Source organism: Mus pahari, chromosome 15, assembly GCF_900095145.1.
Source record: "Mus pahari chromosome 15, PAHARI_EIJ_v1.1, whole genome shotgun sequence".
Lineage (NCBI taxonomy): Eukaryota > Metazoa > Chordata > Mammalia > Rodentia > Muridae > Mus > Mus pahari.
The window spans coordinates 9510255-9529354 of record NC_034604.1 but is presented as its reverse complement, the minus strand read 5'-3'; the positions used below and the strand labels follow the sequence as shown (position 1 = coordinate 9529354).

Here is a 19100-nt window from a genome sequence, read left to right as displayed (position 1 = left end):
AAACACAAACCCAGGGGGTACTAGTTAGTTCCTGTTGTTGTTCCACCTACAGGGTTGCAGCCCCCTTCAGGTACTTGGGTACTTTCTCTAGTACCTGCATTGGGGACCCTGTGTTCCATCCAGTAGCTGGCTGTGATCATCCATTTCGGTGTTTACCAGGCACTGGCGTAGCTTGCAGGAAACCCACCTCAGAGAAAAGGATAAACATTACCTCAAAGTGAAAGGCTGGAAAACAATTTTCCAAGCATCTTTTTCAATTAAGAGTCCCACCTGCCAGATATATCTGTTTGTATCAAGATGACAAAAAACAACCAGCAAAGAGACCCAAATTAATTTTCAAATAAAAATCATATTCTGTAAATTTTTCTAAGAATGGGAAGAAATTAGCACAGGGAATGGCTGTCAAAAAGTTAAGAAATATGAGAAGATTCTGTGTTTCCCTCTTACAGCCATGACTACCTAATTTTGGTGTGTGTGTGTGTGTGTGTGTGTGTGTGTAAACTCTGTAAATCTGCCAGTTAATTGTGTGCTTGTGTGTTAAGATTATTGTCTCCAATGATCTATTATTGTTACCTGGTTCATTGCATTCTCGACTTGAAAACTCTTTGCAGAATTTGCTGGCCACCATTAATCACTAAAGATATGACATTTAGATGTAGGCACATCATCTTGAGCTTTGCATTTCCCATTCTAAGAAAGAAATGAAAGCAATATAAAGCTTTCAGTTTTTCTCCAGCACCCTAACCTTCTCTACTGTAATCTTGGATGGGTAGAGACATTAAAAAGAGTATATAAATAGTTTTAATCATAGTCACAGATCTAGGTAGACAGATAAATATATATACATAAAAGATATGTGTTGATATGTGCTTACCATGGTTATATGTGGCTATATCTATCTATTTCTCCCTACCTGATCACCCATCCTTATCTTACCACACTTCACCACCGTGATGCTCCAATAGCCATGGTGCACTACTCTTATTGCAATATTCCCATTTAAGAGGGCAGTGTCCACGTGGTCCCTAAGCTACCTGTTTCAGAAGCTTTCCACAAAGCTCCATCAGATGATAGGATCTTCCGAAAGACTTACTTCTAACACCGTTTCACTTCGCTTCCCAGAAGTGTGAAAATGTGGTAGCCAATGTGTGCAATGAGAAGTGGCTCCTCCTCTGAACTGCTTTTTTAAGGACAGAAAGGACTGTGTCTACTGCCCTTGCTAAGGAAAACAGAGGGAAAACTAAGCTTGGTCACTTTTGGGCACCTCTCCCTTCCCCTCCACAGATTACTACCATTTCTTTAGTGGAGTCTTACCAACACGCCTCTCCCTCTGAAGTTCCCACTTTTCTACTTATTCCACTGTGATGGTGGAGACACAACGGGCAATAAGGGATGTTAAAGCAAGCCCAGCTCCCTGCATTTCACCATGCGATTAGTTAACTTTGTTATAAACTAACTCTCTACATAACACTCTACAATTTACCATTTGACAGCAGCATTGTAGGGACGAGGGAGACAGCTCAGTGGGTAAAGTGCTCACAAGCATGAATGCACAGCTCAGATTCCCCCACACTCATACACCAGGCAGAGCCTGTAATCCACACAGGAAGTACAAACAGGATCCCCAGAGCCAGCCAGCTAGTTAGACTAGACAAGTTGGTGGACTCTGCGTTCAGTGAGAGATCCCACCTTAGTTAGTATATTCAGTATAAAATAATCAAGGAAGATACCCAGCACCAACCACACACCCATATGTGTTTCCACATCTGCACATGCACACCCACACATGCCAAACATACATTCACATGTATATACACACAAGCAACATTGAGTGTATGAAATACATTTTATGTGGGTCACCTGTATGTATGGTTTCTTCTTTTCGCTATCCTGAAGGATGCCATTAGAAGAACATGTAACCTAAGATTCACTTTTATTTAAATTATTCCAAATTATTCTCCAAAATACTTGTATACTTCTCCCAACACTCTGCAATTTCCCAGTGTTCTGTCTTGAATACTTTATATTAGCAAACTTATTCCCAGGATAAGGGTAAAGCAACTGTTTCATTTGGCTCTTTTTTTTTGTCTATGATAAAGAAATTTGGTGCATTACATTATGCTGTGCTTTAGCTTTTCATAAGGTGACTCATGAATCCAAATGTCCTAGGTTTCCATCGTCAAGTGCAGCCTATTTGTTTGCAGTTTTAACCATGACTTAATTCTGACAATGAAGCTAGGAGCCATAAATTTGTGCAAGACTTTGTATATATCTGAGTCGTTTGTATTTTCTGAGGATGATGGAGCCTGGTATAGAGATGCCAGTGTAGGCAACAGACTCCCTCTCTCCAACAACAGCTTCCTGACACGGAACTGTTCCGGTTATTCCTTTGCTGGGGCTATTCTACAGAGCCATGCCAGCCTTTCCAGTGTGTAAAGCAATAAAGCAGGAAGTGGGGAGGGAACAGTTTCACCCGATTCCCATACAGACCACTTGAAAATCCAAGAGAATTACATATTTAAATGCCTTCTATTATGCTTGGACCCCCCTCCCTCTGAAGGCTCCTTGGAACCATGAAGAATAGTTTGTATCCAGGTTATTAAAAGTATTCTGATGTTAAGGGTGGGTTCCTTTGGTTTATTTTAATATATATTTCTTTTTATTTTATTGAGTATCTACATGTGTGCCTAATGCTCTCAGAGGTTAGAAGAGGAGGTTGGAGCTCCTGGAACTGGAGCTAGAGGAAATCGTGATCTGCCTTGTGGAATCTGGGAACTGAATCTGGGTCATCTGCAGGAAGTATTCTTAACTACTGAGCCATCTCATTTTCACTCTTAATTGAAATGAAAACAGTAAAAAAAGAAAAAAAAAGAAAAAGATGAGGAGAATGAGAGTTTAGTCAGCAATCAAATGATTTTGAAGACTTATATGAGAATATGTGTGCTCAAATATGTGTGCTGATCATGTACATGTGGGTGTGTGTACTCATGTGTATATCCATGCCCATGTCATCATGTGCGTGTGCATGTGGGTGTGTGTACTCATGTGTATACCCGTGCCCATGTGGAGTGGGTTTGTACTTTGAACACAGAAATGTGATAGCTTATCTACAAATTTATTTCATGTTAAAATTCAGGGGAAGGACACGCCATACCTCCCTCGTTAACATTTCTGGGAAGATGATCTTTGTAGCTACACACAAAGTCCCACTAACAGACAGCTCTGAGCGAATCCTGGAGCACAGTTGCTGGGCACAGAGCTCATCAAATCTTGCTTGCAGCTTTCTGTCCTTTAGAAACTCTATATTCTATGGTTTTCAAGTTATGTCATCCAAAGATTAAGAAAAAGAAAAATAGATTTTTTTTAAAGAATATTAAATGCCAGTAATATCAGTAACTGCAACATATTTCCCAAATAGTACCAAACAGATCCAGAGAATATCTACTAGACTTCCCCCAGATCCTGGAGGTCATCAAGCTGGTGGCTTCATCCGGCATAGAGCAGTATTTATCTACCCAAGATAGTTATGCAGAACAGTCAGTCAGTCAGTACAGGAAAAGAATGCAGGAGGCTTCCCAGGCCTGTTGCTCTCTGCAGGCCTGGTCCGCATCTGAACCCTGTCTCTCTTCGATTCACGCAGGGCTCTGTGCTATAACTGAGTGGCCGCTCCCTGCTTGCTGTGTGCCAGGCTTTTGCCCATCTGCTGCCATTACTTCTCAGCTCTGTTGTATTGCATGTGGTTATCCTTCAGTGGGTCATTATGACATCTGGCTGCCCACCTTGTGTATGCCCTGATTCAGTCCACCAGGCAGCAGTTGCCTGCACACCCTGCCCCCTCCATCAGCTGCACAAGTCCAACCCAGTCAAGCCTGGTTTCAGAAATCATCCTTCCATTGCTTGAGGGTTGGCTGAACTCCAGGGCTGGGTTACAGGAGTCCTTGTTCACTGTTTACTGTTCCTATAGATAAGTTTCTCAAAAACCAGATGTGCTGGCCACAAGGAATTTCAGTTTCAAGGTTGTGTACAAGGATGCATATGGCCAGATCTTTATCAGCTGTTACTTTTTAAGCAGTGAAAGGAGTCACGTTAATAATAGTGAAATGATCTCATTATATATGAAAACTGGACTTGCAGAAACCCCAGCCCTCATCCACAATTGATTTTAAAAGAGCAATGATGCCAGTATCATAAAAATCTATACTCTTTGTCCTGCTTCCTTAAGTAGAGGATGTCTAATGATTTATAGCTATTAGCGCAAGGCTCAGATACATGTTCTGTGCCATTTGTAGCATTTAGTAGGAAATTGACTGTCTAAAACTCAAGCTTATTGTTTTCACATAAGAACTGTAAGACTCTGACTGTATCTATAGTGTGTCAAATCTTGGAGCTTTCAAGTCATATCTATAAAATAAACTTCATTGCCTTTATCGTAGACATATTAACTTTTTTCTTACTTTTATATAAACCATATGATTTTTAAATGTGTCTTTAACATAAAAAACATGCCCAAACAATATTAGGATTATAGAGGTAACCAGGTCTAAGTTCAGCATCCCTCTTCCACCAGGAGTCATGACAGCATCCTCTCATCCACTAGGAGTCATGACAAGACCCCAGTGCCTGATATCACAAATTAGGCACAGTAAGAGACTAACAGTGCTAAGTAATAACAAAAAGAATCATTTCAACAATTTACCATGATCAAAGTTATTTAAACATATATATTGTTTATGTCTGTAATTTTTTATTCAATGCCTTCAAAACACACTTGACTATATAAGTGAAGGGTCCTGAAGTAAAAATCTCAGATAACAGAGGACATGGCACCATTTAAGGGAGACAGACATAGCTTCCTCTACAGCCTGGGTCATTGCAAAAGGCTCTGTAGGAGTGAGAAGAGGAGAAAAGTCAGGCAACCCCAGACGTGAGGAGAAGGGAAGGTGGACTCTGAAACAGGGAGAAGCAGGATGACCTTCTCAGAGACAGGCCAGAATCAGGCCAGATCCTAGTCAAGCAATTTTGTTCCTGGTGCCAATAAACACCACTAACCCTCCATGAGGTAGTTGTTGATATTTTCATTATTCAGATATTGAACCTGTGACTCAGAAAGGAGAACGTGCCCAAGATCAAGTCTATCTAGCAGGCAGAGCTAAGTTGGAAGAGTTGAGATGTTCAGCCCTTCTGGGCCACATCTTAGAGCATCATGTTGCAAAGCCAGCACCCTGCCTACACCAGAATTAAGCCAATGGAAACGATTCCAGAGTTTTATTCAAGGCAAAATGGAAAGCAGAAACCCACAGCTCCTTTCCTGGAGGATTTTATTAAGCTGAGGTAGTATGAATAAGAAGCCAGGAATGGGCAGGCCTAGAGTGGTGCACCTTTTTCATATTATTTAAATAGGGCAAAAGGATAAACTAGCTTCTGAGTTAAGTAGCAGGGATAAAGTGTGTTTTCTTCTCATGCCATTTTAAACCAGTGTCCAAGAATAACTTAAAATTCTCTGTTTAGTTTAAACAATATTAAAACTGGATTAGTAAGGTTGGGGAGAAGCTAGGAGGGAGTCCATGATGTGAGCATGGTGCCATGAAGCACATATGTGATGTGCCTAAATGAAACCCATCCTTTTGAATTAAAGAATTAATTAAAACTATGAAAACCCATTATGTCAACTAGCATCCCAGGTTAGAACTTGGACACCTTATTTACGCTCTCTTCAGAACGTCCTAGAACATTCCTGTGTTTTCTATACCTGCCACCACCATCCAGAAGACACATCTCTACCATGCCCTGACTCTTTCATTCCTATGTATGCTGTACTATGTGGTTATTTAAGTCCAACAGGAAAAAACGTACTGTGTAAATAAATCTTTATTACTGTCAGCATTGTTAAAGAATTGCCTAGTTTGAGCTGTTCTTCCTTTGAAATCACCACCTTACTGAGACACAGAGGTTCCTGCTAGGCATTTTAAATTAGGGAAGACAGTTTTATTGTCAAGGCAGGTCAATCAAATTATAATTGGCTCTAATTTACACTCCCACCAGCTGTTAAATTCTTTTCCGGGAACACTCAAAGTGGCATGAAATTCTTGCTGGCTTTGTGCTTCAAAAAGGATCCCTCTGAACCAGATCCTCAAACCAAAGGCCTTGGTATTTTTTACTGGCAGTGAGGGAAAGTCCCATTTAGTTCTGCCTGGAGAGCATGGCTTGGCTTGGACTGAGCCAGGCAGGGCAGGCCAAGGATGGGCAAGAACTTTCTCCATTAACAGTCTTGACCAGTCAAAACTGCTACCACAGAAGAGTAAGGGGAGACTTCCTTTAGGCCACAAGATCACTAAGATGTATTTTCTAAGCCCTTGGTAATAGAATTTATAGTGTAGGAAGAAAGCTAAAAATTGAGCACTTCAGACAAGATGGAAAACAGGGGTGGGGGCAGCATTCTGTGGCAGTTGTATATAAGCTGGTTGTGTGGCAGAAACTCTTGATGCTTTGGATATTTGAGGGCTCTGGGTAACACTAAGGAAGATATTTTCCAGGTAGACACACACCTTTCAGAAAAGTGAGAGCCTCAACCAGTGAACTCATCCATGTGCCATTGAACTGCCTTGCCAGGGTCCTAGGGCCGGGCTCTATACAATTTTGCTGAGTGCAGATTTGAGACCCTGTGATGGTAGCAAGAGGAAAGGTGAAAATAGTGTCCTCAAAACAGGATAGTCAACACTCCCTTCAGCTTTGGTGAATTTTTGGAGCAACTGACTATTTCTAAGGAAACTAATTTAAATAACTGAAGGGAATTTTTCCTATTCTTGTTAACAGGCTGCAGTTCTCAACAGTTTCAAAGTGTAGGCCTGAGGGGTGATTGGTGGGTAAAAAGTGTGGTGAAGATCAAGGCTCTTGTATTTTGGCATTTGGAGTGGACTTCAGAAAATTCAACTTTGTGAAGACAAAATGCAATGCTAGGCTAGAAATAAGAGCCAGGACAGCTCCCAAACAAACGTCCTCAGGAGGCAAGGCGGGAACACAACTGCATGTTAAGATAGTCACCACAGTCTGCAGCCGAACACCATGCTGGAAACAACCCAGCTCTCCTCAGCAAAGGACACCTTCTAAGGTGTAGTCATCAAAGTGCATGCACCTTTAAATGATTTCTATAAAGAGTTGTACTGTACTGCACAGGGAAGGATTAAACAGTGAAAATATGCAAACCAGGGAAACAAGATGATAACAGTTTAGACTGTGATCTTATGCATATGAAAGCCTATTTATTGCATATCATAGTGCAAATATAGAAAATGGTGTGTACAAGTGGCTCTTTCCAGATGAGGTAGCTTTGCAGACAAGTTTGAAATATTTTTTCTCTATTTTCCTGGTTTTTCTTACTTTTAATTTTATAATCATAATGACTGATGCATATGAATTTTACCAATGAGTAGAATTTGTTGTGACATTTCATACATACGTACATCATACATTAATTATGTCCATCTGCCTTCTTTTATTCTCGGTCCCCTCCTGTTTTAGAGTTTACTTTTTCCTGGAGGGCAAATCTTGAGACAGGATCTCACCGGCAACACGGGCTGGCCTTTAACTCACAACCCTCCTCTGTTCCTGCACACTGGTAGAATGCGCATGCACAACTACTGCTAGACCCCTTTTTATAAACAACAGCAACAACAAAAAACAATAAATGTGTGCAATCAATGTAGTTTGGTAATGCACTACTCAGGTGAGCAATCAATGTGGTTTGTGATGCACTGCTCAGGTGCATAAATGCCCCATAGTTTTCATTTTGCCAGGTCAAAAAATTCTCTGAGACCCAAGGTTTAGGACAGACAAAGCACTACTGGGATTCTCAAAAACAACACAGAAACTTTGGAAGAATGCAAACTTAGATGATTGTCCAACATTTGCAGTATCTTTTAGACCTTCATGCAGCTATGTGCCTGTCCTGTGCAAAGAGAGGCATGCACTCCTTTTTTTTTTTTTTTTTCTGCTCAGATATGACTCTCTACGATTTCTGGGGCCATCATAACAAGACAGAGACTTAAGCAGAGATTCATTGTCAAGATAGAGGATCACCCCCAATTTGAGGCTAGCTTGTTCTATATTATAAGAAAGATTTTTGTTTGTTTGCCCTGTTTGGTTCTACCCTAGGTCTCTGAGTCGTCTATCCTAGACATCCAAATCCTAGCCACCTAGGCAGGGTCTGGCTTGGGCTTCTTCTAATGGCACTGGCCTCAAGTTAAACCAATCCCACACGAGTTGGCCACCCCCACATGTCTTAAGTAAACAAACCAAGATACTGATAAAAAGACCACATTTGATAAAACCTTTAGAGGAAAGTATGTCGGTAAGACTCTGTGTGTGTCTTACAGTCTCTGTGGATGAAAAAAAGAGAAAGTAGAGAAAATGAGACACACTCAGTGCAAATTATCTCCTGTACTATACTTTAAGTCTCAGTGAATTATCTCAATTAGCTCATGATTAAACTATTAGAGCGAATGTTGTTAAATCAAAGTGTGCACGTGAGTGTCTACAAATGAACACTTTCAGCCTGGGCCCAGACAGCCTGCAGGCTGTGTGGCAAGCTCAGTAGCCCTCAGGTACTCTGTCTTCTTCATCCTTTATTGTTATTGCTATTGTTATTTGTCTTTGGCTATTTTGTAACTACATGTCTTTAGAGGGATGAGTGTGCATGTGTTAGTAAAGGTGCCCAGAGACCGGAAGATGGAGTTAGATGTCCTGACGCTGGAATTACAAGTGTTTGTGAGCTACCCTCTGACTCCAGGTGCCACGTTGCCAGCAAATTTTGTCTTCATTTTTATGATTATCCTAAACACAAAAGGCTTGGATCCGGAGAGATAACTTAGCAGGTTAATTCTCTTGCTCTCACAAAGAATTTGAGTTCAGTTCTGAGCACACATGTGATGGCTCACGACCATCTGTCCCAACAGTTCTCATAGATCTGATGCCCTCACCTAGCCTCTGTAAGAAGCAGGCACACACAGTCACATGCACAGGGGCTGACAAAAAGAGCCATTATATAAATTAATCTCAAAAAAATTCTTAACACAAAAAATTTCATGTAAAATTTAGCTCATTTGAATGACTAATTTATATCCCAGTACAATTATGAGATCTCAGAATCTCATTGGCATTGATGCTTACTGAAAGACATCTTATTTTTAATTATATGTGCTTGTCTATATGAAGTTATGTGTGCATGAGTACAGGTACCCACAGTTACCCAAAGAGGGCTTTAGTTATCTTGGAGCTTGAGCTACAGGTGGGTACAGATGAACTACCTAACATAGGTGCGGGGAATCAAACTGGAATCCACTACAAGAGCAGTGTGTGCTTCTAACCACTGGGTGTCTCCGGAACCCTAGCACTGATATTTTGGATACGTGAATTCTTCATGAGCTAATGGAGAATGTACTGAGGTGAATGTATTTGTGCCATCTGAGCATCACGAACTTGAAAATACAGTTTAAGTAACAGTGTCAGCAGATAAAATGGTGAGGAACTTGAGCTGTCACAGCCCCTGCTTTCGCAATGCTTGCTGGAGGCAAATTCCTAGGCTCCAGCCATTGTGTCATGACGATTTTAGCAAAAGAACTTCCAAGGAAACCCATCAGACATAAAAAGGGGGCAGACTAAGTTTCATTTTGAGGAGGATCTTTTGGTTTGTTTGTTGTTTGATCGTTTTTTTTGAGACAGGATCTCGCTACATACCCTAGGCTGTCCTGGAACTTACCATGTAGACCAGGCTGGTCTCGAACTCACAGAGATCCTCCTGCCTCTGCCACCTGAGTGCTAAGATCAAAGCCATGCACTACCACACTCAGCTGAAGGAGAGTTTTGAACAGATGTATATAAAATCTTATTTATTCTGTGATCAGAAGAATCAAACTCTCTACTACTGTTTACATTTTGAAAATATTTATCATGTAACTAATCTTCAAGTTATTTTCATGGAATCACATGTAAAAATTGGAGGAAAATGGGGACCACCATATTTGCAAGCATCATGTTTTGAAATGTTTGTCTGTCATACTTTTAAAGTTCACTGAATCACGCATAGCGACCTTGGGAAGTTTAGAGAATTTCATGGATTCTCTTTTCAAAGGGATGTATTTCCCCCCTCCCTATGACTGCCAGCATATAGTGTTGTCTTTCTTCTGTGGTGAGACAATTGTAGAACCAGAGTTTCCTGAACTGGGCATCAGAGGCTAATGAGAATTAGGAGTGAGGAGCCTCGCCTGTAGCACAATGCCTGCAACCTGCTGCAAAAGCCAACCGTTCCTCCAGCCCGTGAGGTCAGTGACCACAGCTCAAATGTGATACAAAAGGTATGGGAAAATGCAAAGACAAATGGTGCCTGAGCAATCATCAGGGCCTGGATCCCTCTGTGCTTTCTCCATCACTCTGAGTCATCTCTTTATTATTGCCCTATTTCTGTCTTGATTTAATTTTTATTATAGTTTAATGGGGGCGGAGGCAGTTGCAAAATGGGGACCAAGAATATTGACTTCTCCAGTGCCGGATGAATCACTGGCTCCCAGTGCTCCCCAGAAAGAAGGTTTTAAAGTAAGTAGAGTGTGGACTCTTTGAGAATTGTTAGAGCAGTCACCTTGCTGCCTTCTCTGCTTATTTCATCCTGAGTTACTTGACTGAACTTTTTCAAAACACATGGACTGGGACAGACAGTGCTGCAATTAGGAGTGCACATGGTTTCCTATGAAAAACAGTAGTGTTATATTATGGGGGCTGGGAAGATGGCTCAGTGGGTAGAAAGCTTTCCATATACCCACAATGACCTAATTCAGATCCCCAGAATCCGTGTGAAGCTGAACACAGTAGTTCATCTGTAACCCTAGCACTTGCCAAATGAGAGGAGGGGCAGAGACAGGGCATTGGTGGAAGCTCACAAGGTAAGTAGTCTGCCTCACACTGCAGTGAACAAGGTGGAAAGCAGGGGCCAACACCTTAGATTTTCTCCTGTAATACAAACATCCCCTGTCACTTACATGCCCTGGCAGGCATACCCACAAACACATGTGTTAGCATGTGCATACACACACACGCATACACACATTCACATGCTCATGCACACATACACACACATGCATTCATACACACACACACACACACACACACACACACACACACACACACACAAATACACACACATGCACATGATAGTATTGTGGTTGTAAAGTCCTCTCACTCCCTGTTCCAGTACATGTGTCCAACTTATGACATTGCTTTTGTAGGACCCTTAGGAGCTGGGACCTACCTAGGAGAAATGGACCACATAGGGGACAGACCTTCAGAGGTATAGCCCGGCAACACTTCCAGCCCTGGGCTTTCCACTCCCTAGTCTACCAAGCTGTGAGCAAACATTTTCATGATTCTACAAGACCTGCTTGGATAATTGTTAACTCAACCACCTTCATCCCAAGAGACTGTAGGTCATAATAGATCCTCCTACCCACAAGCTGCCTTTATCGCTCTCATGTGACAACAATGGAAAAGTGACTGATTGAAATAGCATTTAAAAGTACCACATGATGCCACCTGCTCTTGCTCCAGGAGGAGAACAATCCCATGCCTGTATCTAGCTAGAGTTTAATGGGAAAAAATTTTAGACAAGTTTGATAGGAAAAAAAAGTGAATTTGGATTTGGGTGACTTTCATTTTTTAATATTTTATTGATTCTTTGTGAGTTTTTATATCACCCCAACCTCACTCATTTCCCATGCAACCTCCCCTCCAAAAGAGAATAAGATAGAATTAAAAGCAAAGAGCTCTTGTCCTGGAAGTTATCATGTGTCACAGTGTGTCACAAAGTATATTGGGTGACTTTCATTATCTAAAATCCTTAAGAGACTTTCTTGGAGTTTAATAAAAACTGTGCATAATGTTCTGTGGAATGGATCTGCTTTGGTTTTTTGTTTAGAAACAAATAAAACTAGATGAATTATTAATGTAAAGCAAATTGTTTCTGTACATTTAAAGTCACTTTTTATTTCATGCATATATCTGTATTAAGATCTTAAGGGTGTTTTACTGTGGATTATGGAACAGTTGGAATGGCATCTAAGGAACCATCAAAGGATGCTTAGTGTGGTTTGGGAAAAGCAAAGAATGGTCCAAATGCAATCACAAAATGAACCTGTAGAATTCCAGGTAAGGACCACCAGACCCCTCTCTCTTCTAACACCCATTACAGACTATGGTTTCCAAGGTCTTTCACAGTTCTGGTAATTCCCTAGAACCCTCTGAAAAGTGCTACAGTCATTACTGTGGTTCAGTACACTATAAAGTAGGGTACTCAAGGTTTCCAGAAATGGGGCTTCCAAGTCATCTCCTTATAGACTTTTAAGCAGTGTTAACTTTCTTGGCAATAACATCAACAGTAGCAGGAGTACTGAAATTCTGGATGTTCCCTTTGAGTCCTGGTGTCCCTGAGGTTTTATTATGGGGACATGGCCAGCTGCAAACATGGCTGACCTTTGTTCTCTAGTCCTTCAGAGGGAAAGTTAATTCCATGTGGCTCAAAGAAAGCCTCCATCATGTGGTCCAACACTGCCCCTTAAATATTTAAGGCATCTTCAACTCCATTTCTCATAGGTTTATTAACTCAATGTTATCATAATATTTGATTACATATCAGAATGGGATCAACATGATATATCATATTATGGCCATGGAACAATTCTATTCCATTACAAAACAAATCCATAGAACTACCAAAGTATCTGCTGTCCTTCACAACACAATTGACCCTTACCCACATAGTAGGCCAATTATGGACATGTATCATTACAGTTGACCATAATTTAATTGATTCTAGGATCCAAGTCAGCAGTCCAATGCAACAAAGCCCCTCTCTACCTAATTTCATAATCTTTTATTAAAAACCATTTTTATAATGTGCTATCAAATAGCTGGACCTTCCTCCTTCCTTCATGGAGGACAAAGGTACCATTTGAAATGTTTCCTATGTCTGATAACTGGACTGCCAAATGTCTTATTTTGACCTATTCCTGAAGACAGGTTTAGTACAACATAAGTTACAAGTTTCCCTACAGCATTTCCATAGATGGGAGAGGCTTAAGATACGGGAACAAGCCTTTGGGCACCAACCACTAGAATGAAGAGTTACTTCCTCATGCTTACAAAATTCCATGTATTAAAATGTTCAAGAGGACATTAGGATTAGGTATCAACCTTTCCCAAAACAAAATCATAATATCCATTATATCGTAATTGCCATGAGTTGTTTCTGTTCCTCCCAGACCCCTCTGCAGACCCAAGCATGTCTGTCTCAAAGTGTCCTCCAAGGCATCCTTTTCTGTAAATGGGCTACCCTCTTACCTCTGGGACAGGAAAAAAAGTGAACAATGAAATATCCCAAGAGGAAAACTACTTTTTGTGCCTTGAGAAAAGTCAGAAGGTAAACCATTTCCCTTCTTACTGTCCATCCCATGATATGAAAGTGTGCCATGGAAAGGACAAACTAAGTCCAGCCGTGGGAAGTTCGCTGGTGGAGAAAAGGCTCAATAGGGGTTGCTAGCTGACTTCCTCAACTTCCCCAGCCAGTTTGTGAGAGGTGTTGTGAGAATCCACTTTGACACGCTCTCTGGCTACTACTACCTGTTCACTTCAAAGCCTCGCCAGAGGGAACTCTGCTCCATATGGGAACTCCATCTGTCTGTCTCAAAATGGTTTCCCAGTCCACTTCTGCTGCATGATATGTGTGTGTGTGTGTGTGTGTGTGTGTGTGTGTGTATGTATGCGTTCATGAGCGCGCATGCCCTATTCATAAGGTTTTGCTATCTTCTTGATGCTTTCTATTTATTCTTTTACTTTGCCCTGATGGCACCCCTAATAAACTCACTAGTTTAAAAACCAAACCTTCTGGTCCTTGCTGCTTTGCTGTGACAGACTCCTAGTTTGTCTGTTCCTGTGAAGACACCATATCCAGATGCATCCTAGAGGACCCGCTGCACTCACAGGAGTTGGACTCGCTGCACTCAGAATAGTTGGACCCCTTGCACAAAGTGCAGTTGAGCAGTTGAAGACCCTCTGCACTCAGAGCAGTCGAGGATCAGCTGCACTCAGGGTTGTTGAACAACAGCTTGACTGCTCCACTGAAGATCCAACAGTCTGAAGGCCTCCCAGGAGATCTGCTGCAGCCAGGGCAATACATCAGCAGCTTCTCTGGCCCTGTGAAGACCCCCAGTTGGAAGGCCCCATAAGTGGTCTGATACAGCCAGGGCCACAGGCCTACTGGGAGACCTGAATCAAACCAGGGACAAAAGAGAAAGACTCCATACAGTTACTCAGACCAACAAACACCAGGGATATCCAGATGGTAAAAGGCAAGTATAAGACCATGAGCAACAGAAGCCAAAATATGTGGGAATCACCAGAACCAAGTTCTCCTACCACAGCAAGCCCTGAATACACCAACACACCTGAAAATCAGGAAGCAGTCTTAAAATCCTATCTCATGAAGATAATAGAGTCCTTTAAGGAGGTTATCAATAACTCACTGAAAGAAATACAGGAAAACACAGGTAAACAGCTGAAGGAATTGAATAAAGCAATCTAAGACCTAAAAATGGAAGTAGAAACAATAAAGAAAACACAAATGGAGGCAAACCTGGAAATGGAAAATCTAGGAAAGGAGTCAGGAATTATAGATGTAAGTATTACCAGCAGAATACAAGAGATAGAAGAGAGAATCTCAGGTGTAGAAGATACGGTAGAAGAGATTGACACAACTGTCAAAGAAAATTCAAAACATAAAAAACTCCTAACCCAAAGCATCCAGGAAATTCAGGGCACAATGAAAAGACCAAATATAAGAATAATCAGAATAGAGGAGAATGAAGATTCCCAGCTTAAAGGACCTGAACATGTCTTCAACAAAATCATAGAAGAAAACTTCCCTAACCTGAAGAAAGAGATGGCCATAAAGGTACAAGAAACCTATAGAACACCAAATAAATGGGACCAGAAAAGAAAATCTTCTTGTCACATAATTATCAAAACACTAAATGCAGAAAACGAACAAACAAAAAAAGACTATTAAAAGCTTCAAGGGAAAAAGGCCAAGTAACATACAAAGGTAGACCTATCAGAATTACACCAGACTTCTCAACAGAGACTATGCAAGCCAGAAGAGCCTGATCAGAGGTCATGCAGACTCTAAGAGAACAGAAATGCCAGCCCAGACTACTATACCCAGCAAAACTCTCAATCAACATAGATGGAGAAACCAAAATATTGCAAGACAAAACTAAATTCAAACAGTATCGATCTACCAACCCAGTCCTACAGAGGATCCTTGAAGGAAAATTCCAACACAAGGAAGGTACCTGCACCAAAGAAAGGACATGACACTAAGCATCTCACAACAAAGTCAAAAGCAGAGCCACGGCACATAAAGCCACCTACAAAAACAAACATATCAGGAACCAAGAGTCATCACTCTTTAATATCTCTCAATATTAATGGACTCAATTTCCTAATAAAAAGACATAAGCTAACAGACTGGATATGCAAACAAGATCCAGCATTTTGCTGCATACAAGAAATACACCTCAATAACAAAGACAGGCACTATCTCAGAGTAAAAGGATGGAAAAAGGTCTTCCAAGCAAATGGTCCCAGGAAACAAGCAGGGGTGGCCATCCTTATATCCAATAAAATTGACTTTCAACCAAAAGTTATCAAGCATGATGAAGAAAGACGTTTCATATTCATCAAAGGGAAAATCCACCAAGAGAAAGTCTCAATTCTGAACATCTATGCTCCAAATGCAAGAGCACCCAAATTCAAAAAAGAAACTTTACTAAAGGTTAAAATACATATCGAACCCCACACAATAATAGGGGGAGATTTCAACATCCCACTCTCACCAATGGACAGGTCATTGAAACAAGTCATCCTTAGATGCAGAGACACAGTGAAACTAAGAGAGGTTATGAACAAAATGGATTTAACAAATGGTTTATGAACAAAATGGATATCTACAGGACATTTTACCCTAAAACAAAAGAATGCACATTTTTCTCAGCACCTCATGGTACCTTCTCCAAAATCAACCATATAATTAGTCACAAAACAACCCTCAACCAATACAAGAAGATTGAAATAATACCATGCATCCTATCACATCACCACGGCCTAAGACTGGTCTTAAGTAACAGCAAAAACTACAGAAAGCCCACATACATGTGGAAACTGAACAACTCTTTACTCAATGATAACTTGGTCAGGGAAGAAATAAAGAAATAAAAGACTTCCTGGAATTTAATGAAAATGTTGACACATCATACCCAAACTTATGGGACACAATGAAAGCAGTGCTAAGAGTAAAGTTCAGAGCACTAAGTGTCCTGGTAAAGAAACTGGAGAGGTCTTACACTAACAACTTAACACAACACCTGGGAGCTCTAGAACAAAAATAAGCAAACTCACCCAAGAGGACTAGAAGGCAGGAAATAGTCAAGCTCTGGGCCTAAATCAACCAAATAGAAACAAAGAAAACAATACAAAGAATAAGGAAAACCAAAAGCTGGTTCTTTGAGAGAATCAACATGATAGATAAACCCTTAGCCAAACTAACTAAAGGGCTGAGAGGCAGCATCCAAATTAACAAAATCAGAAATGAAAAGGAAGACATAACAGAAATGGAGGAAATGAAAAAAATCATCAGATTCTTCTACAAAAGCTTATACTCAACAAAACTGAAAAATCTAGAGAAAATGGATGGTTTTCTAGACAGATTGCACATACCAAAGTTAAGTCAAGAGAAGGCAAACTGTCTAAACAGGCCCATATTGCACAAGGAAATAGAAGAAGTCATTAAAAACCTCCCAACCAAAAAAAGCCCACGGCCAAATGGATTTAGTGCAGAATTCTACCAGACCTTCAAAGAAGACCTGATAACGATTTTCCTCAAAATATTCCATAAAATAGAAAGAGAAGGAACACTACCTAACTTGTTCTATGAAGCCACAATTACTCTGATATGTAAACTACACAAGGACCCAACTGAAAAAGTAAATTTCAGACCAATTCACTTATGAATATTGATGCAAAAATAATCAATAAAATTCTTGCAAACAGAATCCAAGAACATGTCAAAACTGTCATTCATCACGATCAAGTTGGCTTCATCCCAGGGACACAAGGTTGCTTTAATATATGAAAATCCGTTAATGTAATCCTCTATATAAACAAACCCAAAGGAAAAAAAATCACATGATAACCTCCTTAGATGCAGAAAAAGCATTTGATAGAATATAATCCCCCTTCATGTTAAAAGTATTGGAGAGGGCTGGAGAGATGGCTCAGTGGTTGAGAGCACCGACTACTCTTCCGAAGGTCCTGAGTTCAAATCCCAGCAACCACATGGTGGTTCACAACCATCTGTAATGAGATCTGACATCCTCTTCTGGTGCATCTGAAGACAGCTACAGTGTACTTAGGTATAATAATAAATAAATATTAAAAAAAAGCATTGGAGAGATCAGGAATTCAAGTCTCATACCTAAACATAATAAAAGTAATTTACTGAAAACCAACAGCCAATATCAAATTAAATGGAGACATAACTGAAGCAATTTCACTGAAATTGGGGATAAGACAAGGATGCCCACTTTCCCCATATCTATTAAATACAGTACTTGAAGTGTTAGTTAGAACAATAAGACAATAAAAAGAGACCAAGGGAATAAAAATTGATAACAAACAAAGATATTACTATTTACAGATAATATGATAGTATAAATAAGCAATCCAAAAAATTCTACCAGAGAACTCCAGCTAATAAACAAATTCAGCAAAGTGGTCAGATATAAAATTAACTCAAATAAATCAGTAGCCTTCCTTTATACAAATGGTAAAAAAGCTAAGAAAGAAATTAGAGAAACAACTCCCTCCACAATAGCCACAAATAGTATAAAATATCTTGGGGTAACTCCAACCAAACAATGAAAGACCTGTATGACAATGACTTCAAGTCTTTCAAGAAAGAAATCAAAGAAGATCTCAGAAAATGGAGAGATCTCCATGTTCATGGATTGGCAGAATTAACATAGTAAAAATGGCCATCCTACCAAAGACCAAATCTATAGATTTAATGCAGTCCCCAACAAAATCCCAACATAGTTCTTCAAAGACATGGAAAGAACAATTCTCAACTTCATCTGGAAAAAAACCCCAGAATAGTGAAAACAATTCTTAACAATAAAAGAACAGCTGGGGGAATCACCATCCCTGACCTCAAGCTTTACTACAAAGCAATAGTGATAAACATTGCATGGTATTGGTACAGAGACAGACACATTGATCAATGGAATAGAATTGAAGACCCAGAAATAAAATCACACACTTATGGACACTTGATCTTTGACAAAGAAGCCAAAAATATAAAATGGATAAAAGAAAGCATCTTCAATAAATGGTGCTAATATAACCTGCTGTCCCTATGTAGAAGAATGAAAGTAGACCCATATTTGTCACCTTGTACAAAGCTCAAGTCCAAGTGGATCAAGAACCTCAACATAAAACCAGAAACACTGAATCTAATAAAAGATAAAGATGGAAAGAGTCTTGAACTCATTGGCCCAGGGGGAAATTTCCTAAACAGAACTTCAATGGCTCAGACTCTAAGATCAAGAATTGATAAATGGGACCTCATGAAACTGGAAAGCTTCTGTAAGGCAAAAGACATAGTCAATAAGACAAATCAGCAACCTACAGATTGGGAAAAAAACTTCACTAACCCCACATCCTATAGAGAGTTAATATACAAATTAGATAAAGAACTCAAGAAGTTAGTCACCAAAAAAAAAAAAAAAAAAAAAACAAACAAACAAACAAACAACTCAATCAAAAAATGGGGTATAGAACTAAACTGAGAATTCACAACTGTGGAATCTTGAATGGCTGAGAAGCACCCAAAGAATTGTTCAAAGTCCTTACTGATCAGAGAAATGCAAATCAAAATGACCCTAAGATTCCTCCTTACACCAATCAGAATGGCTAAGATCAAAACACATGGCGAGGATGTGGAGAAA

The 19100-nt window shown here is 40.1% G+C and overlaps 1 long non-coding RNA gene across 1 annotated transcript in view; it reads left to right on the top strand.

The window, feature by feature from the left end:
- Nucleotides 1-7793, top strand: part of LOC110332873 — a 20921-nt gene extending 13128 nt beyond the window's left edge. Inside the window, exon 3 of the long non-coding RNA XR_002381049.1 lies at nucleotides 6814-7793. This is a non-coding gene — a long non-coding RNA (uncharacterized LOC110332873). The remainder of the gene's footprint in view (nucleotides 1-6813) is intronic.
- Nucleotides 7794-19100: the final 11307 nt, after the last annotated feature.